We start from the raw sequence: 18,776 nt of genomic DNA, 5'->3' as shown, positions 1-18,776 counted from the left end.
GGGTCTAAAGTAAATATTGTTTCAAATAAAGATTTGAAGTGGCTATGTAATCTAAAAAAAACAAAGTCTTACCTCAAGGGCATTTTAGTGATTTTCTTTTTTAATTTTTTTTAAAAAATGAAAGGAAAAAAAAATAGAGGCGGGAGGGCTGCCCCTCCCACAGGCCATGGAGGACGCTCGCTTAGCAGGAGTCAGAACGTTGATCACCCGCATGCTCACGCTCGGGGACACTTTATTACTAAATTACAGAGAGCACATCCCTCCCTTGCGTCAGATTGCACTCACTCTTTCCCTCACGGGTACTGTGATGGACGCATTTCATCGGAAGCTGAAGCTCCATTCGATTTTTACCGTAGCATATCCGTTTCATCTTCAGATGGAAGGCCAACCCAAAGCTTCTTTAAGGTTAGCCCATGTGACGGGGCGGATGGATTTGGCCTATCCAAAAAAGAATTGGGCTTCGATCGGGGTGATAGGGCCTATGGTGCCAGCCCCGAGCTTATTCGTGCTCGGCTTGGCTGATATGGCCCATTGCCTTACCCTAGTCCTAACTTCAAGCCAGGCGAGATTCGTTGGTCGATAAAGTCACCATGCGCACCAACACTGATGCATTCGTTGGTCGCTATTGAGCAAGGTTTGGAATTTTTTTACTGCTACGGTAATGGAGAACCAGCTTTGGCATTTGACTTCACTGGTTACAGTCAAGAGGAAAGAAGAAGGAGATGAAGAAGAAAATTGAATTGGTCATCGAGAAGACAATTTAACCATAAGTAGTTTTGTTTGTCTATAATGGACGTTAAATTTCATCAAAGCCAATAAAAAAATCCTAAGGGAAAATTCTAAATAATAGCTTGAAAATAAACCTTATTTGAAATAATGGCCTGAAATGACCAAGTCGTCTCAAAAGAGGGCTTGGCCTCAAGGGCATTTTCATTATTTTCCATTTTTTTTCTTTTTTCTTTGTTCTTTCTTTTACTTTTTACCAAAAAAAATTAAAAAAATGAAAGTGAAAAACAGCATACAGGTGGCGGGAAGGGCAGCTGCCCCACCGCCGTAGAAGGCGATTGCTTTTGACGGACAGGAAGAGAGAGAATCCGCGACCCAAGAAGGCGATTTGCAAAATGAGTATCCCGAGATCTCTTCCATGGTTCTGATTGTTGGGTCTTCTTCATGAGCAGGAGCCAAGACTGCGGAGACCGAGGATAGGAATAGCAGCAGAAACACAAGTGAGAGTGAAGGAGATAAACATCAGCACACACGGGTTAGGACTAGGGCAAGGCAATGGGCCGTATCAGCCAGGCCAAGCACGATTTAGCTCGGGCTTGGCATCATGGGCCCTAATGCCATGATCCAAGCCCAATTCTTTCTCGGATAGGCCAATCCATTGGTCCGTCATATGGGCCCAACCTTAAAGAAGTTTTAGAGTCTCAAGAGGATCATTTGCACCATTTTAAATTAAACAAAAACAAGATATGAAAATCTATCAAGACAGGCCCCTTATCTATTTCGCTGATGTTTGTGAAAGCATGGAGCTTATAGTCTACTACATTTGGTGGACCGCCTTATCGTGCCATCTCATTTTAATTCATTAATTAATCATGTTATAATCGTAAAGAATAGATCTTAAAGATCATCGGTATCCTTAATTATTATTTTTTGCAGTGTTCTTTATCTAAGCGAAGCATAGATATTGACGTGCAATCACCACTTAATCAAAGTACTTTGTCTTTGCTCTTAACCTCAATTTATTGTACTGATGTAATCTCTTTCTATAAAATAAGTGAAAATCTAGCTTTAAAAATATATGGTTGGGCAAGCTCATCCACACCCAGCCATGGCGTCGAACTCTTCGCGTCATTGAGATCTGATTCAAGAAATCTAGCCCCTGTGCTTTTCTACCCTCTACTCTTCCTCCTCGCCCTTTTACACGATTCGACGCCCCCGTTTCTCACTCCACCATGCCCGAGATGTCGTTTTTGATCTTTCTCCAACATAAATTCAAGGTCACCTTAGTCTAATAAGTATCCAGAAAGATAGTCATAGAAAGCCAAAGCTGACAGACCTAGGATCAAAAGAGAATCCACAGGTGAGACGAAGACAAGAAGGTTGAATGAAGAAGTTGAACCAATAAGAAAACTAGAAAAATATTAAAATACTATTTAAAATTACCCCATCGGTGCTTGGCAGTATCAACGTTACCGCCGGCCGGTCCAAATTGAACGCACGGACCGAATTGGCGCATTTGCAAAATATTTAAAACTGAATTGGCACAAAAAAGTTTAAAACTGAATTGGCGGTAATGCAAAAGATTTAGGACCGAATTGACAAAATTAAATGTTATAAGACTAAATGGGCAAAAATGCATATGTTTAGAATATTTTTGACAATTTTTTTCCCACTGTAGAGGTGTCAATATGGGTCCATGATCCATTTTGTTCTCATGTTTTATATAAATGAGTTGTATATGGGTTCCTAAGATTTTAAAGGGCCAAGTAAAAATGGGTTCAAAAAGTTTTGAAGTAGATGGATGAAAAATGAGTCACATAATTGAACCCACTTTCAGCCATGGCTTGCAGTTTCTCAAACACCATTTGTAAATGGGCCTCAACTATGTTGGTCTATATTTTTCTTGGGTTGGGCTAGGCTTGGGTCAATGGGCCTCAAATATACTAGTTTATATTTTTAATTTTCAATTTTTATAAGTAAATGAAAGAAAGGAAATTAAAATTAGAAAAATGCAAAAAATCTTCAAGCCTTTGCCTCCCACCACCAGACCTTCGCCAACCGCCGCCGCCAACCGCCGCCGGTCTCTGCAGTCCATCGCCGCCATTTGTCGAAAAAATAAAATAATTGATTTTTTTAAATTTAAAAATTAGAAAAATGCAAAAACTGTTCAAGCCACCTCTGCCGCCCTCCGCTAATCGCCGGCAGCGGGAAAAATAATAAAAATTGAAAAATTAATTTTTGATATTTTTTTTAAAAATAAAAAAAGATTAAAAAAATGATAAATTAATTATGAATATATATATATATAAATATTTTTAAAAAATTGAAAAAAATCACTAGATTTGTATTGTATGAATGTGTTTTAGAATATCATTTTGCTTAACAAATTATAAGAAATAAATATTGCATGATTTGGTTAAATATAAAAGTTTTTAATTAATATGGATCGGGTCGAGTATGTGTAGGATCGAGTAGGAGTCGTTAGAATTGTACAACATAAAAATGAGTCTAAGCGGATTAAACGAGTCAATATGGGTCGGATTATATTCAACCCGACCTAAATCCAATCCTACCTACCTGTTTGACTCATCTATCCCACCGTAAGTGCTACATGGAAAATAATTTTCAAATGAGCAAGTTGGGCCGGTGGAAAACCGGCTGCCAAGGCCAGCACTTCTTTTCTTTTAATTGGCAAAGTGGATAAGTAAATGTTTTTAGAGTCCAGTTCCGGAGATTCCCACTTTGATTGTTTCAGATATTCCTGCCGTTAGGACTATGTATCTGACATTTATGGACATCATGAGATGATAATACTACCGTTCTACCACTACGCAGAATAAACTGAGGATGAAGTCATTGTGTCCAAACTCGAGCAAACTTTATTAATACCAAAAAAACTTAGAAAATGCATCGAGTGTGGTAGCCTAATGGTAACGGTATAGCATTGCCTTTAATGAGATATGGCATTGCCTTTACCGGTCTGCTGATCTCCCCTCCTCCCCATCTTATAGCAAATTTTAAGAAAAGCAAATGATTAATGTTTTTTTTTTTTGGTGGGATAAAAATGAGTAATGTTACATGTACCAAGAATTCACCAAGAAATTTTCACTAAACAATATGACAACTCCGATGGCTTATGTCATGTCATCAAGTATGCACAGTAAATGAAAATTATATATAGGAAAATGAAAGAAAATACAAATTAGGGAAGGTTTAAAAAAGTTCTTTTTTTCTTATTCTATGTTCCATTTCTTTCGACTTAAGGAAACAATTCCAAGCTTCACCTATTCTACTAGAAGTAGAATTAAAGGGCGACAAAGTATGGCTAACTTTCATCCTATGTGGAAGTCTGTCGGTACACATCTAGTGAAGGGCACCCACAATACGAGGATATTGTATTCACGACAGAGACAAAATAGGACGTGGGGTCTCCCCAAAATAAAGGAGATGCCAGGACCAGACGCAATTAGTCTCGAGCTAGTCCCACCTAATTCGGAACACATATATTCATGGACGGACCCCGTCAACGAGCTAAAATTGTCGCAGAGGCCTCGCTCAATCAAAGTCGATCGAGTTGGGAATGCGTTAATTAAAATAAACATGAACAGTAGGGTTAGATGAGAATCATTGAGGATCTACTATTTTCAGTGATGCAGATTTTGGGGTGTATTTGAAAGGACTTTTACTTTTAAATTTTTAATTTATTTTAAATCTTGGGAGAGCATGTATTGTTGTTTAGAGCATGTCTCTCGAGATCCAAGAAAATCCTCACTTATCTATACTTCATATAGCTTGCATGCGGCACGATAGAGTCCGTAAAAGGCTTCTCGTAAGACAAAATTCAGAAGATTCGCACGAAATTACTTCCTTACTGTTAGTGTTATTGTTATTGTTAAGTTTCAAGTTGCTTTTTAGCATGGTGAAATGTTTTTCGAAACAGGCCAAAATACCCCATGTAGCTGTCAAGGCACCAAGTTGCACGCTAGCGGGCTCCCGGTCCCCTACAATTTGAATGAAACAAACCAAGTTGGAGAAGATGACACAAAAGGTGGTCCAACGATCAACATGAGATTGATCATAGGAGGAAAGTGGACATTTTCGGGTCAAAACGAAAAGGAAAATATGAGATTGAAGCATCCAATGTATAGAAATCGGTACACAACTTTGATGTTTACCTATCAACTTTTGTCGACAATATGTATCAACATAGTTTTTATTTAGCCACTGACGGCCCTCGCCCAGGGTCCGGCAGACGTCGCTGGCCTCTAAACCCTGAAAAGAAAAATGGGAAATAAAAAAACTAAAAAATTAAAAAATTTTGAAAAAATATTAAAAAATTATCACCACGTTAGCATCAGCGGTGCCACATAGGACAACAAACATTCACGTCAACGATTGTCGAGCAATAAGACTGAATCGGTAAAAGGTAAAAATATTTAGGAGTGAATTGGAAAACTTAAAAATTAAAAAAGGTTAAGACTTTTTCACAATTTTTCCGCTAATTTATTTAGGTAAATTTTATGGTACTCATACTTTGCCTTCTATTTAATGCGAAATTCTTAAATCTTCATAGAAAAAGAATTTAAATACATTATTCAGAACTTGATATTTTTCTTTAATACTAACAAAAAAAAGTCACAAGTAGATTTATAACTACATAAGCCCTTCCACAACACCCCTGGGCCTCATAATTGAATGCATGGTCCTAGTGAAGCCGGAACTAGGACATCACATGTCAAGTTGGTAAGAAATTCATCCATCCAACCATTCACTTTTCCTTTGTTCTTTCTTGAATTCTTTAATTAATCATTTTATAACTATAAAATAAAGATCTTGTAGGTCAATATTGTCCTTAATATTGATTAGCATGTATCTAAGTGAAGCATCGATGTTGTCGTGCAAACCCTACTTAATCACAGTACTTTGTCCTTCCTCTTAGCCTCAATCAATTGTATTGCTCGAATCTCTTTCTTTTAAGCAAGTGAAAATCAAATAAAAAGTTCACATCCTCTCCACCTTGGGCTTCGTGGGACAAATATATAGGAGAAATGTTTCTCTGGATGTACGAGAACACAGACATAATGCCAGGCAGTGGCTCACAATGGATGTAATATGAAAAAAGTACTTAAATTAGTCGCCATACCACTTTTTAGTTCTTTTTCCAGTCCCTTCCGTCTAATAATAATATGACAAAGTAAGTAATTTAGTTACTCCAAACATGGCATCAATTTGTGCACAACTAAAAAGATCACGTCAGATAAGCATCCTCGAGGAGTAGGGATACTTACTAAAAAGTCCTAAACTTACTATACGATTGTCAATTTAGTTCTAAACTTTTTCATTTGTCTAAATTAGTTTTAAACCTTTTGACAATTTTCTAATGTTGTCCTTCCGCAGCAATTTTGGATGAAAATCACTAATGTGGACAATTTTTGCATTTTTCTCAAAATTTTCTAAATTTTTATCAATTTTTTTCTACTAAATTTGACATGGGGCGCAAAGCCCCTATTAGGCGCAAGCAAGGGTCGCAACCCTCGCTAGATCTAGGCAAGGGCTACGACCCTCGCCAACAGCCGCCTAGGGTTCCGTAGCCTTTGCCCAGTTGTCGGGATGACACAATGGAAAAAATAGAAAGAAAATAATTAGTACATTTATTTAAAAATTCATAATTTTTTTTTAAAAAAATATGCTTCAGGGCCAGTCATTGCATGTACGAGCTACCCATATAGAACAGCCTGCGTCAACATCAGCTACAGTCAATCAAATTAATTGGAATGATTGTATTGACAAATCGTCAAAAAGTTTAAAGCTATATTCATCAATTGAAAAGTTTAGGACGACAGTGGCATTTATATTATAAGTTTATGACTTTTTTGGTAATTTTTATGAATAGAGTAGGTTTGCTTTTGAGACAATTGTCAAGTGTAATTATTGTCTTTTTTTTTTTTTTTTAGAAGCATAAGTGTCTACCAACATTCTTCTTTTCCCGTTTTTACCTGTCAAATGCAACTTTGAGAACCGAAGTTAAAAGAAACTGACATGTTGAGGGGTTTACTTGTATCAAGATCAGACAAAGGCCTATTCTTTCTAATTAGCTGAAACATCTTTACCGATTTATCTATGACGGTAAAAATTTTGAAGGTTTTCATATGTGATACTTTAATTTTTTTATATTTGGGGAAGGCCATCTCCCAATGTAAAATCACCATTTCTCGATAAATCTATTCCAATGCAACAGAAAAGTTACATGAAAGTGAAAAAGATAATTCAAGACCGCAATTGCTATAAAGCAAATACAAAATCTCAGTTAATTATTAAATAAAAAACTGAATATTCTCATGCAAATTTTCATCTTCATAAAAGCAATATATATTTATATTTGAAAATTTTCCCCCTGTTGAATTTAATCAGGAACATTGCTTCATGCTAAGAGCTGTCATGTAATTTCATGAAACATACAATAGTGAATTTATTCGGATGGAAAAAGTTGGTAGACTAGTAAATGGACAAAAACAGCGCTCTTACTACCTACCTAACAAGAGGAAGATGAGTGATATTATGGGAAGAGAGGACAAAATTAAGTTAGTTTAGAATTGAGAGTGACAAATCGATTTGTTCAGCGTGATTCACGTGAATTTTGCTATATCTAAGAGACATTGGCCCCACAGAGTAGGAGATCATTTATGTTGGGGTTTTAGCATATTCATCTTCATCAATTGGTGGATCACTTATTTAGGGTGAAGCTCCTCCTTATGATGGCTCAACATTATCCGAGGTGAGTCAATAATATTGTCTGAGTTGATCAAAAGGGTATTGAATATATTTTTTTTATTGGCAAATTCACCGTCGAATTTATAGCGCAACATCTGAGTGCCATATCTCAAATGGTAATTCTTTGCCAGGAAAATTCACTATCCAAAACAGTAAACAGTAACATTTTTCCCCTCCAGTTTTTGAGATTCGCGGGGTCTTCAATGAATGTCTATATTGCCAGGTATCTGTACTCGTATCCCTAAATTATTGAGTTGTAGAGAACTACCATAAGCATTGAGTTATAGTTAGCTTCAAGCAAAGAAATACGAGTAGCGATACGCGTACTAAGAGCTTACTAGGAAAAATTTTACTAAATGAAGCGGTAGCTCGTGTGGCGTGTGCCATGTCGTCAAGTATGTGCACAATAAGCCATATCGATACATAGAAAAAATGTAAGAAAATGCAAATTGACCAAAAGTAAAAAAGTTTCTATTCCCTTGTTCCACAAGCGTCATTTATTTTATTAGAAGTAGAATTAATGGGGGACTAAGGATGATTAACTTGCATCATATGGATGAATGTCTCTCTTGTGTGTAGCTGGCAAAATTGGGGAAATTCATCTAAAACATTGTGACATAAGGCTCCTACAGTACGACAACATGTGATTCATGAAAAGATCTCGACATTTGGTTAGTCTCAATCCAGGCCCACCTAATTTGGAAGATATATTTCTTCTGTTCATGAAAGGACCTAGGTCACAAGGCTCCTACCGTACGACGACATGTGATTCATGGAAAGATCTTGACATTTGGTTAGTCTCAATCCAGGCCCACCTAATTTGGAAGATATATTTCTTCTGTTCATGAAAGGACCTAGGTCACAAGGCTCCTACCGTACGACGACATGTGATTCATGGAAAGATCTTGACATTTGGTTAGTCTCAATCCAGGCCCACCTAATTTGGAAGATATATTTCTTCTGTTCATGCAAGGACCTAGGTCACAAGGCTCCTACCGTACGACGACATGTGATTCATGGAAAGATCTCGACATTTGGTTAGTCTCAATCTAGGCCCACCTAATTTGGAAGATATATTTCTTCTGTTCATGAAAGGACCTAGGTCACAAGGCTCCTCCCGTACAAGGCTCCTACCATACGACGACATGTGATTCATGGAAAGATCTCGACATTTGGTTAGTCTCAATCCAGGCCCACCTAATTTGGAAGATATATTTCTTCTGTTCATGAAAGGACCTAGGTAACAAGCTAAACTTGATGCAGAGACATCGCTCAATCAAAGTTCATCACCTGAACTCCTACATTCAATGAAAGATAGAGAGAAAAATGGGATGTGGGGTCTCACTAGAAAATGGAGTTGCAAAGATCAGACCCAATTAGTCTTGAGTCATTCGGAAGATATTTTTGTTAAATTATCTTGAGCTAGGCCACAGGTAGACATGGCCAAAATGGAACCGGGGCCCGAAATCGGCCCGTTCACCGGGCCCACGGTTCCGACCTGTTTATTTTATAAAAAAAAAAGTGGGGGTGGACCCGATGGGGAAAGAGCCGTGGGCTCTTCCCCCTCCCCAAAGAACCGTTGCATTAGCCGCTCCACACTTTTAAAAATAAATTGATTTTTTTTAATTCTTCTCTATAAATACCTATCCTCCCCTTTTATTTTTCTCACAAATTCTCTCAACAATTCTCTCAAATTCTCTCAATCCGTTTAATTCTCTCAATCCCGCCTCAATTCTCTCAATCGGATTTCCAATCAATTCTCTAAAAAATGGCAAGTGGAAGCAGAAATACTGGAAAGGCCAAGATGACGATGGGAGATTCCGAGTATCATATTCTTGGATATGATCCTCGTGAGTATGCATGTTGGGAAGATGACGACGATAATATAAATGTTGTTCCCATTCCTAACGTTGAGCACGTCCCAACACAAGAAAGTCTTCATCCTCCTACTCGGTGTCGAAAAACGTCGACGAAAAATGAGCCGGAACGGAAGGGCCGGGAGAGTACATCCAACTTGTGGTTGCACTTCGACAAGGAACGTGATGAAAGCAAAGGTAAGTATAATATAAATTGTAAATATTGTTCGCAAACATACAAATTTACGAAAGGAGACGGCCACGGAATATTCCGTCAAGATCCGATGAAAAAACATCCAACACAAGCGGGGATCGATACTACACAACAACAAATTTTCGGGTATGCCAATTCTAATCATCATCCTTTATTCCGTTACACCGACGCACTTTATAAACAAACATTAGCTGAATATGTTGCCCTTGATCATGCTCCATTTACTACTTGTGAAAATTTTAATTTGAAATATTTGATAAATACTGCGTTGGTTCCGTAAGCATAAATTATTCCAAAAAGTATTCTTAAACGCGAACTTTTGCATCTTTATAAAAAACAAAAAAAAATCTTTAGTAAAATTTTTTGTGGAATTCAATAGACGCGCGCATTTAGGTAGCGATATTTTGAGTGATCCTTCGCAAATTCATTCTTATATGGGTGTCACGTGTCATTGGATAGGTGACAACTTGACCATTCAAAAAAGATTTATTGCATTTCGAGTTTTTAATAAAAACATTTGGCTCATAATATTTATAGAATAATTATGTAAGTTTTAGAAGAATATAATTTGATAAATAAAGTATTTTCAATTGGTTTTGATAATGCCACCGCAAATACCGCTTCTATTCCCGAATTGGAAAATATTTGCAAACCCTCTTTTAGTGGACAATTTTTTCATATTAGATATGTTTGCCATGTTTTAAGTTTATGTGTACAAGATGGTTTACGAACTCTTGACACTTCTCACGCCCCAATAAAGGATGCAATTAAATTTTTATGGAGTCGTGCCCATTTTATGAAAGCATGGGGAAAATTTTGTAAACAACATGGGAGAATGGCAAAAATGTTTCCAAAAAATATTCCGACACGTTGGAATTCTACCTACGAGTTGCTTCATCAAATTTTTTATTACAAAGATTTATTATGTATGTTTATTTCACAAACTATTCCCGAAATTACTTTACTTCCGCAACATTGGGACGTTTGCAAAAAACATTTAGATTTTTTGAAAATTTTTAATAATGCTACCAATACTTTATCTGGTATTTATTATCCTACTACGAATTTATTTTTAATAGAGTGTGTTAATATTGTTAGTGTTTTTAGTGAATATAAAAAAGATACTGAATTAGATCAAATTATTTTAGTAATGCAAGAAAAATGGTTGCATTCTTATTTCAAAATTCCTCTTGCCTATTTAGTTGGTATTGTTTTTGATTCACGTATTAAATTAGACGGTTTACTAGATTATCCGAATGTGTATTATCATGATTGTTTACATTTGGAAGATTCAATAGATATTTCAAATATACAAGGAGATGTTAAAAAATCTATAGTAGTATTATATGGAGAATTTTGTAGTAGATATGATTTAAGTGATTGTAGATCTTTATAATCTCCCGCCTCACGAAGCGAAGCTAGTAGTTCATTTAGTAGATGGTACAATATGCTCAAGAGTAGACAAAAAAAAAAACAAAAAAGGGCAATATGTAGTATTTCTGAATTAGAAAAATATTTAACCACTTAATTTGAGTTTCGTGATGCGGAACATAGCACAGATTTCGAAATCCTAGAGTGGTGGAAAAGTCACTCAATCGATTACCCAGGTCTCGCCCTCATCGCTCGCGAGATATTAACAACCCATTCTTCAACACTTGCAGCTAAACAAATATTTAGCGCTGGAGGATTAGTTTTGGACTCTTACCATTCAAGATTAAATCCGGAGTCTATGGAAGCTTAAGCGTGTGTCGACGATTGGACGAAGGCTAGATTTCGATACCAAGAGCTGGATCGAGAACACGAATTTTTTAGTGAAGATTGTGGAGATACCACCGCCACGGGTACCACAATGGGTAGCGACGATTGACGATGATGTAAGTTGGGGTTATCAAAGGTAAAAGAATTACATGGGCTTTGATTCTTCTATCTCCAAGAAGATATGTAGGCTTTTAATGATAATTCATTAAGTTCAAGTCCATTCCTCTTCTCTCTCTTTTTTTCCACATTTTATTACAATGTACAATTTGATTATAATTTATAATTTATTATGTTTATTTTATTATTTATTATTTTAAAAATTAAAATTAAAAAATGCAACTGGAATCGGCCCGGAACCGCCGGTTCCACCTTTTTGTGGCACCGGAACCGCCGGTTCCTGAGCCGAAATTGGCGGTTTCGAAGAACCGGCCATGTTTAGTCACAGGTCACACCAGAAAAACGAGGACTCAAATTAGTCCCTGGGCCATTTTTGTTTATTTGTTATTTTTCAGTTGCTTCTGTCAAGTGATAATAGGATAGAGTAAGTTAATAACTCGAAAGATGGCTTCACTTTGTTCCTGACTACAAAGGTCAGGCCAGATAAGCATCCTAGAGGGTGTCTCGCTATCTTCCCAATGAAAAATCACCTTTTCTTAAGTATTAATGTCAATCAAGTAAAAATTGAAAGGATTGCTTTTGACACAATTGTCAGGTGTAATTCTTGCCTTTCTTTCATAAGTATTAATGTCAATCAAGTGTAAATTCCTTTTTTATCCATTTGTCCTATCAAATGCAACTTTTAGAACCAAAATTGACAGAATCTGAGAAATTGAGGGGTTTACTTTACTTGTATTAAGACCAAACAAAGGCCTAAATCTTTCTAATTAGATAAGATATATTTTCCAATCTTTCTATCGCTATATAGAGTATGAAGGATTCTACGTGCCCTGCTTCATTTATTTATTTATTTATTTTCACGTGAGGTGGGGTGGGGATGTTTCACTATCTCCCAAATAAAAATCACCTTTTCTGATAGATTGATTCCAATGCAACAGAAAAGGTACATGAAAGGAAAACAAATCAAGGCTGCAACTGCTATAGATCTGATTAAAGACCAATAGGTACTTTCACATATCGTGATACAAGTATGTGATGTTCTTTTGAGTATAAGTAAAGGTGACAAAATGGATCTACAATCAATATTTTAACTCATATATAATGATGCAGGTCATAAAAGATTTAAAAACAAGCTTAAATGGGTCATAAATATATTACCTAATAAGCTTAAGTGGATCATAAGTATGTCATTTTCTAATTTATTTCTTATTTTTTTAATTTTTAAATTTTATTGCATTTTCTTTTTCCTTTTTTTTCTTTTTCTTCTTTTCTACAAAATTTGGCTATGGCTACGGATGAAGGCTGCGAAGCCCTTGTCGGCAGGGAGCGAGGGTAGCAGCCCTCACCCAGACGGCCTTGGAGAGCGCTGCAAAGCCCTCGTCGGCATCAAGCGAGGATCCTATCCTTGCCCGGTAGTAGACCTGTCAAATGGGTGAAATAATATTGTTACCCTTTTTACCACCAACAAAGAAAAAAAAAATGAGGGTGAAGTCATTGTGTCCAAACTCTGAGCAAACTTCATTTATACCTAAAAGGCTTAGCAAATTCATCTAAGTGGGTAAAAATCTAGTGGTAGAAGTATAACACTTTCTTGCATGAGGTTGCAAGTTTTAGTCACGTCGGTGAGACTCGTACATTAATTAGTGAACTGAGTAACTATAAGTCAAATCAAGTATTTTGTGACGGGTGTGGGTTCCAATGGTTAGAGGAGATAGCCGCCCTGATCTTCCCCCTCACTATCTTACCAATAACAAAGAAGTTTAGCACTTGTGTAAGTAGTGAGTTATAGCCTATTTCAAGCAAAGTAAAATGAGTAATGCTATATGTATTAAGAGTTTACTAACGAATTTTTACTAAATGATGTGACAACTCGTGTGGATTATGCCATATTATTGAGTGCATGTGTAACAAGCAATGATGAACTAGAATGAGTATGATTAACTTGCATCACACGAATGTCTCTTTTGTATCCAGCTAGTAAAATTGGTGAAATTTTTTCTAAAACGTTGCTACCGAGGGCTCCTATGGCACGAGGATATTTATGCATGGAAAAACCCGAGTACAATTGGGAGAGAAAATTGCGGGGACCGGACCCGATTAGTCTCGAGCTAGCCCCACCTCGTTCGGAATCGGAAGGTTTTTTTGTTCATGAAAGGACCTAGGGCAACGGAGTGGAACTTGAAGTAGATGCCTCGCTCAATCGAAGTCCACCACCTGTGCTCTAACATTCAATGCAACAAGAGACAAGATACTGCTAAGAGTTATGATATTAACCACTTCACTTGTTACCCCTTTAGAAATCAGTCCGTTCCGCCCGAAAAATGAGTACTTAAATTATCTCGAGAGTCTCACCAGAAAAACGAGCACATAAATTAGTTCCTGGATAACCATCCTAGAGGTGGTAGGTTTGCTTTTGACATGACCGTCAAGTGTAAGGTCAAGTCCTTTCGTGAGGGTTGTATACTTATTAATAAACTGAATAGTTATGAGCAAAATCGAACATTCTATAATGATTGTGGATTACCAACTATCAGAGGAGATAACTAAAAATTACTATAAGCTTGAGTTCAAGAAAAGTAAAAAGGAATAACTGTTATATGTGCTAAGAGCTTATTAATAATTTTTATTAAATGATGTTGCAACTCCAGTAAGTTATGCCATGTTATCTAGTGTTTGCATAACAAGCAATGATGGTACATGACAATAAAAAAGTAAAAAAATGCAAATTGGGAAAGATTAAAAGCTTTTTTTTTTTTTAATTCTCTAAGGTGCACTTATTCTTGTTTTACTCCGCTAGTAAATTTGGTGAAAAATTGACCGGAACATTTCAATAGAGGGCTCCTATGGCACGAGGATAATTATGCATGGAAAGGACCAAAAGATAAGGAGATGCCGGAGACCAGATGTCCCATCAACCTTTCGAGCATACCCCCATCTCATTCGGAAGATATTTTTGTTCATGAAAAGATCTCGGGAGATATTTCTCATTCAAGGCAGCATAGCCAAACTACATGTGGAGGCCTCGCCAATCGAAGTCCGTACTAGTACTCTGCCATTCAATGCAAGAAAGAGGGAATAGGAATAGGATGTGATAGGAACCATTATCTCAACTTTCACACATCATTGGGAGTAGATATTTAAGTGTCACCGGTCACCCCTTTAGAATAAAAATTCGGTGAATCTAACAAGTTAATTATTCAATTTTCATTTTTCCATGACAGTAATCTTTTTTTATTATGGCAAGTTCACCATAAAATTTATTCTATGACAATCAACAATTTTCATCTACTTTACGACAGGAATGGACTTTGGCATGTTTTCCATCTAGAAACGTGAAAATAAAGCAAACTTTTATTAAAACAATTTTCCATTTTAACCTCTTTAATTATAGCGTAATATGCTAATTTCATTTATCTCAAAAGGTACTTATTTTCCTCTACTTTTCTTGTTCTTTCTCTTTTACGTAGGAAACCAATTCTTCATTTTTAATCTCTTTAATCATAGTGCAGCATGCGAATTCCATTTCTATCAAAAGTTACTGCTTTTCCTCTGCTTTTCTTGCTGAAGGTCACTTTTCCCTAAATAGTACCCTTTTTTTTTTTTTTTTTTTTTTTTTTTTTTTTTTGTGTGTTTTTGGTTTTTCTTTGTTTTGGCGGGGGGGGGGGGGGTGGCGGGGCGGTTTGGGGGGGGGGGGGGGGGGGGGGGGAGGCCACCCCACCGGGAGGGGGCCCCCCCTAAGTAGAAAGAAGGGGGGGGGGGTTTTTTTCCCTTTAGAACCTTGCGCCTTAGGACCTAAATAGTACCTTTTTCCTCTCCAGTTTTTAAGATTTGCGGGGTGTCCAATAGATGTCTAGATAGTTAGGCATCTATGCTCGTATTCCTAGATTATTAAGTTGTAGAGAATTACTACAAGCAGGTAGTTATAGTTAATTTCAAGCAACGTAGCATGAGTAGCGAAACATGTACTAAGAGTTCCTAAGAAAATTTTTACTAAATGATGTGGTAACTCGTGTGACGGAGGATATGTCATCAAGTATGTGTACAATAAGCCCCGTTTATCCTAATAGAAATAGGACTAATGAGTGACTGAGGATGATTAACTTGCACCATATGAATGTCTGTCTTGAACAGAGCTGGTAAAAATGGGGAAATTTGTCTAAAACATTGCGACAGAAGGCTCCTACAGTACGACAGCCTCGCATAATTGGGAAAAAGAGGGGTTTTGGGAAAAAGAGGGGTGCCGGGGACCAGATCCAATTAGTCTCAATCTAGGCCCACCTATTCATGAAAGGACCTAGGCAGAAAGCTAAGCTTGATGCAGAGGCCCCCCTCAAGCGAAGTTGACCGTCTGTACTCTGATATTCAATGCAAGATAGAGAGAAGATAGGATGTGGAGTCTCACCAGAACAAAAAGGAGATGCAAAGATCCGATCCAATTAGTCTTGAGCGAGGCCCACCTCATTCGGAAGATATTTTTGCTAAATTGTCTCGAGGATCTCACTAGAAAAACGGTTGCTTAAATTAGTCCCCGCATAAGCATCCTACAGGTTGTATGTTTGGTTTTGACACGATTGGGAAAGTGTAAGTTCAAGTCATGTCGTGAGACTCGTACGTTTATTAGTGAACTGAGTAGTTATGAGTCAAATTGAACAATCGGTAATGGATGTGAATTCTTAACTGTTAAAAGAGATAGTTGAAAACTACTACAAGCATGAACTTAAGAAAAGTAAACGAGTAAAACGCTACATGTGCTAAGAATTTGCTAATACTTTTTACAAAATGATGTGGCAACTCGTGCGGGTTTTGTCTTATTACTTGGGGTTTGTATAAGAAGCAATGATGATACATAGCAATAAAAGAGAAAGAAAATGAAAATTGGAAAAGATTAAAAATGCTTTTTTTTTTAATTCTCTAAGCTTCACTTATTCTACTAGAAGTAGAATTAAAGGGAGATTGAGTAATGAGTATGATTAACTCGCCTCATACGAATGTCTCTGATGGAGTCAGCTAATAAATTGGTGAAAAATTGTCTAAAATATTGCGGTAAGAGGGCTCCTATGGCACGAGGATATTCATGCACGGAAAGACCCTCGAGTATAATTGGGAAAGAGAAGGAGATATCGAGGATCAGATATCAATCAGTCTCTCAAGCTATCCCCACCTCATTCGGAAGATATTTTCGTTCATGAAAAGATCTCGGGAGATATTTCTCATTCTAGGCAACAAGGCAAACTACATGTGGAATTTAGCTCAATTGAAGTTCGTACTGGCACTTGTGTGCACACATTTGGTAACTGCACAAATTCGTAGATTTTAACTATGTGGATCTTTTCCGACCGAAAAAGGAAAAAAAAAGAAAACAATGTGGGTCTTCCCAGTTTTGGATACGGTATCGACATTGAGAAACTACAAAATATCTTCTTGGACTGGAAGCTACTGGACACCCGGGTCTAAGATCAAAGACATTGTCCGAGGTGAGTCGCATCTGGCTGTTGGATTTTTTTCAAAAGGTGACCACAAATAATTTTCCATCTTCTCTTTTTTTCCAAAGGGCCACCACAAAAAGCGTAAGATAAGGCCACAATTTTCCACTCGCATGACAGAGTGAGAGAGGGGACGAGGGTGGGCCGATGAGTTAAGCAGTGATGACGAGAGAAGGCGTGACGACAAAGAGGTGGCGATGGATCTAGTGACACCGTAACATTAGTGGCAGAGGTGAAGGATTGGGAAGAGAAAGAGGGGAACTAAGTTTGTTTTGTATTTGCTATAAATTTCTTTAAGATAGGGAAATAATTTGGTCCAGACGTGACTTTTCCGGCTACAATTACCCCCTAAATCAAGAAGAATTCGATCTTTTTGTTTGTTTGTAGTTTTGCAAGTTATTTCACACCCTCGTGAAACTTAGAATGTCACAAAATAAATTATTTGAGAGTAGCTTTTTAGATTCTCTAGTGATCCCCACTCTTTAGAATAACCCAAATTAGAGGGTTGACCCGAAATCCTGCTCACTAGTCCACAATTAACCATGCAGAAGCTACGTGTGGGCCCAGGTTGTATCAACTATAAAGCATACCTACAAATTGTACAATACGTCCATGAGCATAAGTCGAGGTGTCCACCCACTTTCTGTATCACTTGCTTGAGGAATGACTATGTTCACGAAATGTTCGGGACAAGCTGTTATAATTGAGCTAGTATAGGTGACAAAGTGTTTTAGATGTAGAGAAATAATTGAGGACAAGTGCATTTAAAGTGCTAAACTTAAGTTCAATTCCCTAAAAAACCCTTAATTTTAGGTCTAGAACTAAATCTACCCAAACTTTTTTTTTGTCATATAAAAAATCCCGAACTTTTAATAGAGTCTGAAATCTGCCGATCCATTAAATTTTCATATTATTCACTCCGTCAAAAGTCTACCATTGTCAAACTATCTTTTTCATTTGACTTTTTGTCTCTTCTCATTGTCTCCCAAGTCCGACTTTGTCGGGTCTTTTTCCAAATTAATTTTTTTTAGAAAAATATTTACAAAAATATTTTTTGAAAATAAATATTTACAAATTTGGGCCTCGTTTGACGATTGAGGTGCCGAGCAAGGCCCATACCGGGCCTTTTTTTTTAATTTCGTATTTTTTTTAATTATTGATACTTATAATATTATAATTTTTTTCTTGTGAAGCTTATCTTTATAACATAATTAGCAGTAATTAATGTAAAAATTTATTAAGATCTATAATTAATAAATAATGTTGTAATTATGTAATTAATTTAAAATATTCATAAAATAAAATTGGTAAGATATATCATGAAAAAAATGAGATTTTCATGATATATTCATCTATTGGAGAGGTAGAAATCCAACCGGAAGGCGAAACGGTGATGTGTCAAGAACCGGCGGTTCGGATCGCCGACATCGGATGGGGCTCAAATTCGGTCGGCTGAAGCGAAACGGCACCCTAATCAATATTCACAGCCGTTGGCAGTGACGAACGATGGTTTTTTGCGATTCGGGATTGTCTAGACGGATTTTTCTATTTTTTTAGTATTTTCGGGATTTATTAAAGAGAAAATTCTCAAAATTCAATAATAATCATCGATTTGCAGTATAGTGATTAGCCTCAAGCTAGGTCCACCTCAATGTGAAGATAGTTTTGTTCATGAAGAGAGAGTAGGATAAGGATGTAGGGTCTCACTAAAATAAAAGGAGACGCACCGCCCACTTGAGATGAGAAACACCGGAGATGGTAACAGAATTTAATGATTTTTATTAATTGGAAGCATAGTTATATTCGTTTTTAGTAATTTTTACTTTGTGCAGATGGAAACAAAAAATCAAA

This window comes from Rhodamnia argentea, chromosome 7 (genome assembly GCF_020921035.1).
Source record: "Rhodamnia argentea isolate NSW1041297 chromosome 7, ASM2092103v1, whole genome shotgun sequence".
Taxonomy (NCBI): domain Eukaryota; kingdom Viridiplantae; phylum Streptophyta; class Magnoliopsida; order Myrtales; family Myrtaceae; genus Rhodamnia; species Rhodamnia argentea.
This window is presented reverse-complemented; position numbering follows the sequence as displayed.